The sequence below is a fragment of the Dipodomys spectabilis genome, unplaced genomic scaffold, assembly GCF_019054845.1.
Source record: "Dipodomys spectabilis isolate Male_0828 unplaced genomic scaffold, ASM1905484v1 ptg000671l, whole genome shotgun sequence".
Lineage (NCBI taxonomy): Eukaryota > Metazoa > Chordata > Mammalia > Rodentia > Heteromyidae > Dipodomys > Dipodomys spectabilis.
In genome coordinates, this window is record NW_024871348.1 from 496,199 (window position 1) to 501,839 (window position 5,641).

Consider the following 5,641-nt stretch of genomic DNA (forward strand, 5'->3'; position numbering starts at 1 on the left):
CTTATAGCTAGCACTCTACCACTTGAGCCACAGCACCATTTCCAGCTTTTTCTGCTTATGTGGTGCTGAGGAATTGAACTCGGGGCCTCATGCATGCGAGGCGAGCGCTCTACCACTGAGTCACTTTCCTAGTCTGACTTGTGGCTTTAGACTCAAGTAAAAACAAACCAACCCCCAAAATTTGTTATCAGATGACTTTAAAATAAAAACAATTTATGATTTCTGTATTTGGAGAAGAGGACAAGTAACTTCATAATGAACATGTGTTAGTTATTTTTGAACATGATTATCTAATATCAAACCATATATTCATTTAAGGTTCAATTAGTTCCTATTTCCCAAAGTTTTGGACAGAGAGAAATAATACAGACTAGGGCTGGGAAGGTGGCTCAGTTGTAGAGCGCTTGCCTTGCATGCCTGAGGCCCTGGGTTCGATTCCTCAGCACCACATAAGCCAAAAAAAAGAAAAAAGAAAAAGCCGGAAGTGGCGCTGTGGCTCAAGTGGTAGAGCACTAGCCTTGAGCTGAAGAGCTGAGGGACAACGCCCAGGCCCAGAGTTCATGACTGGACCCCCCAAAAAAGAAATAATACAGACTATAACTATATTTAATAATTTTCATCTGCAAAAAAGTGATTCTTGTTTTATGAAAGGATTACTATACCAATATACATGGCATAAAAAATGAAACTTCTCTTAACAGAAGAATAAAATAAGAACAAGAAAAATTCAGGGATTAAAGCGTTCAATTCCTTTTAAATACAACTTTATAAACATGTTTTTAGGAAGTGGTTTTCAGTTTGATCTTTTTTTTTTTTTTGGGGGGGGGGTTTAGTCGTGGGGCCTGAACTCTGGGCCTGGGCGCTGTCCCTCAGCTCTTCAGCTCAAGGCTAGCGCTCTACCACTTGAGCCACAGCACCACTTCCGGCTTTTTGCTTTTTGCTTATGTGGTGCTGGGGAATCGAACCCAGGGCCTCGGGCATGCAAGGCAAGCGCTCTACCACTGAGCCACCTTCCCAGCCCCTGATTTATTAACCTCTAGTACATTGCAGTGCACATTGAAAAGTTCCACAAAATGTAAAATGCTTTTATAGGGATATGTGAGGACTGGTTTTTAGTGTTAACATCCTCCCTGTCTTAAATGATACTTGACTAGATGATAATGATTAGCTATAACTGATTTATACTATAAAGGATTTAAAAATACATAAGGGTCTAGGGTTGCTATGACACACCACTGCAGACTGGGTTGTTTAGAGATCTGTGTTCGTAGCTCTGAAGTTTAGCAGCATGGAATAAGTGTCTTCTGGGCCACATTCCCTCAGGAGGTACAAGGCACTGTGAGTTCTAGGTCTTCTCTCAGCTTCTGAGCCTGTGAGAGCAGAGTGACGTCTCTGCAGAGGATCATCCCTGGGTGCATTTCTGGGACCCGATTTCCCCCTTTTAGGGGCACAATAACAACAGGAACTGGAGTTGATCTCCTGCCAAAAGCCCATTTCCATGTAAGGTCACATTCCCAGGTATTGGGTGATGAGAGCATCCCTACATGAACTTTGGGAACACAACCCATTACAATGTACCTGCCTCTGCTGGCAGCCTCTACCTCCATATTTTACCTCCCTATTGATGGGGCTCCTCTGGAGCCCCATCTCCTTCCTGGCACCCAGCAGATCACTGCTGGCCCTGACTGCTGGCTTGAGCTGACACTGAGAATTCACTGAGAGCTGGTGTAGGGCAAAGGGTCTCCTAGACTGTTAAGGTCCCAGACTGTGTGAGGAAAACTAAGCCGAGAAGTTGACCCTTTACTAAAAACAAAGAGAGGCCACGAAGGGAGACCTTAAAACCTATTTCACATGGAATTCCCCCCTATGTCATACCCTGCCCAATTAGAACGGTGCCTGCCGTGCAACGTTGTGCATTCCACCCCGTGATCGATTGCCTCCTGCTTCAAGGGAGTCGATGCCTGGGTGTGCACATTGTGCATCCTCCTGTAGCTATCTCTGTAATAAAGCTCCCGTAGCTGTCTTTGTAACAGCCCCCAGCTTCAAGGATGCAGGGCCTATAACATCATGTTTCCAGAATATACAAACCCCAAGAGTAAGAATATCCACTTGCTTTGTGTGGGGACCCCAAATTTGCCCGCCAATGCAAGCCAGAATGATAGGTTAGTTCAAACAGTTCCTAGGAGTCGGACTGTAACCCACCAGCCACGGACATAAACATGCAACCCTTATGTGGTGTTACAATCCCGTTGGCCACCTGTGCGTGGCCAGGCGTGGATGTTGCCTTTAAAAACCCTAGCTTGTGGGTTGTTCGGGGTCGCAGTTTCAGCTCCCGAGTCTGTGCTGCGTCCCTGGCCGGTTAGCTCTCCACTTCCCCAAGAAAGTCATCTTTTTAAGTGAGGCTGTCTGAACAGTGGACTTTTTTCCCCGTAACACTGGGACAAGACTGCTCTGGGGTTGGGACACTACAGTTTGCAGCAGGACCAAACAGAGGCTGGTCTGTCTCTGGCACTGAGGCTTTGGGACACTTCATCAGGGCTTCAAGTTTTCCAGGGTCCTGGGCAGAAGTAGCTGCAGCTACAGGCTAGGAGGAGGAGTGGAGCACTGCAGGGGTGGGGCAGGAGCAGGAAGTGAGCTGTCCAGGGGCGGGGCTGGTGGGACGCCAAGGGTCTTGGGGACAGTGTGCATACCTAGAGCACCATCTGGTAGGAAGCAGTGGTCACTGCACCTCTCTGGTCCTGAGATGAGGAAGATCATGTGCAGGCCTAGAGCACCATCTGGTGGGAAACATTGGTCACTGCATCCCCTGGACCTGAGAAGAGGAGGATCATGTACACAGCTAGACCACCATCTGGTGGGAATCAGCGCTTACCGCACCCCTTGGTCTTGAGGAAAGGAGGACGGTGAGCATGCCTAGAGCACCCTCTGGTGGGAAACAGCCCTCATTGCACCCCTGGTCCTGAGAAGACGAGCAAGGTGCTCACCTGTCTAGCGTGCCCTCCGGTGGGAATCAGCTATCACCGCACCCTAGGTGCTGAGGAGAGGAGGACAGTGTGCAAGCCTAGAGCACCCTCTTGTGGGAATCAGTGCTCACTGCATCCTCTGGTTTTGTGGGCGGAGCAGAGCAAGAAGTGAGCAGTGCAGGGGTGGGCTTGTGGGAGGATCTGGGGTCCTGAGGAGGACAGTACACACACCTAGAGCACCATCAGGTGGGAATTAGTGAACACTGCATACCTGGCCAGGACAAGAGACACCCTAGAGCGCCCTCTGGTCAGAATCAGTGCTCACTGCACCCTCTGGTCCTGAGGACAGTGCACTCACCCAGAGCGCCCTCTGGTGGGAATCAGTGTTCATTGCACCCTCTCTTCCTGAGATGGACCGTGTACACACCCAGAGCGCCTTCTGGTGGGAATCATTCTTAAAAGCAGCCATCAATTAAGAAAGCGTTAAAGCTCAACACTTCACTCTACTTTATCCACTGCAGCCCCTGGTCCTGAGAAGGACCGTACACACACCCAGAGAGCCCTCTGGTGGGAATCAGTGCTCACTGCACCCCGTGGTCCTGAGAAGAGGAGGACAGTGCACACACCCAGAGCGCCCTCTGGTGTGAATCAGTGCTCACTGCACCCTCCAGTCTGGGAGGAGCAGAGCATGGAAGTGAGGGGTCCAGGGGCAGGGCTTGTGTAGGGGCAGAGAATGATAGGGGTGGGGCAAGAATGAGTCCAGAGGCGGGGCTTGAGGGGAGGTAGAGCACAGGAGGAGTGTGGCAAAGGAGAAGTGAGTGGGCCTGGGACGGAGCTTGTGGGAGGCCCCGGGGACCTGAGGAGGACGGTGCACACACCTAGAGCACCCTCTGGTGGGAAGCAGCGGTCACGGCACCCCCTGGTAGTGAGGAGGACAGTGCGCATACCTAGAGCACCCTCTGGTGGAAAGCAGTCCTCACTGCACTCAGTGTCCTCCATGGACAGTGCACCTGCCTAGAGCACCTTCTGCCTAGAGCAGGGAAGTGCGCAGCCCAGGGGCAGGGCTTGTGGAAGAGCAGAGCACAGGAGCATTTTGGGTGCATATAAGGCTCACTTAGAGTACACGTTAGGGTACTTGTTAGGGTACATGTTAATGTTTACCATACATTTTAGGGGTGAGGTACATTTTTAGGTACATAGGGTGTTAGAGTTAGAGTACATGCTGGTGTATGGATGTCAGTCAGGATGCATATTATTAGGGTGTGAGTATGGGCCAGAGTTAGGGTGTGTGATGGGGTATATGTTAGGGTACACGTATGTGTCAGGACTAGGGCCTGTGTCAGGTTACACATTTGGGATACACATAAGGTTACCTGGATGTTTTGGACAATGTATTAGAATTTAGAGTATTTATTAGGGTATGTGCTACGTTTAGGGTAAATGTGAAGTTGTAGTTTGTTAGGGTACATTCAGGGTACAGGTACAATTTAGAGAGTATGTGAATGGGTACTTGTTACCATATGGGTTCGTGTCCAGAGCATGTTTATTGTATTGGAAATCTGTTAGGTTTAACATACATGTGAAAGTAATGGCACATATTAGGGTATGTGTTTGAGTCCATGTCCATGTATGTGTTAGAGTTAGGGCACTTGATAGGGGGTTACGGTACATGCTAGAGTGTGTGTTAGTTAGGGCACATATTAGGGTACGTATTAGAGTTAGCATACTTCACAGGGGATTCGTTAGGGTGAAGGTACATGTTAGGATATGGTTGAGTCACATGTTAGGGTACATTAATTTTTTAAATATGTTTCAAGGTACTTGGGGTATATGTAAAGGTCAGAGTTAGAGTATGTTAGGGTACATTCAGGGTACATGTAAGGTTACCTGTACGCTTTATAGAATGTGTTAGGGTATTTGTTATTATATGCGTGTCTAGAGTATGTTTAATGTGTTAGAGTACTATTGGGAAATCTGTTAGGGTTCAAAGACATGTTAAAGTCAGGGCACATATTAGGGTGTACATTGGGTTACTTTAAGGTACAAGTTTGAGTGTATTTAAGGGTATTTGCATGGTTTTGAATAAGTGTTAGGGTCCTTGTTAGGGTATGAGTTAGTGTTTAGAGTACATGTTAGCAAACAGGGTATGTTTTGTGCACATGCTAGGGTACATGTATGACTTGAAGTACATGTTAGAGTACTTGTTACATGTAAATGTTTAGAGTGTGCGTTACAGTATGTGCTTGGGTATGTGTTAAGGTTACAGTTATGGTTTGGGTTAGGCAACAAGTTAGGAAGTATGTTGGGATAAGTTTAGGGTACTTGTTAGGGTATATGTAAGCTTTACAGTACATGATAATGGTTAGGGTCTGTGTTAACCAGTAGGGTACATGTTAGAGTATTTGTTAGGGTTTGGCTTAGGGTTAAGGTATGTACTGGATATGTTTGGGGTACATGCTAGTTTACCTATAAAGTACCTGAATGTATTAGAGTGCATGTAAGTCGTTGTTACCACACATTTCAGCGTTTAGAGTGTATGTTATGGCATGTGTTTGAGATAGAATGAAGTTTATGGTATATGTCAGGGTTCGTGTTAGATTAGGGTATGTGTTAGGGTTAAGGTATATGCTATAGTGTATATTAGGGTTATGGTTTGGGTTAAGGGCAAGTGTTTGGGT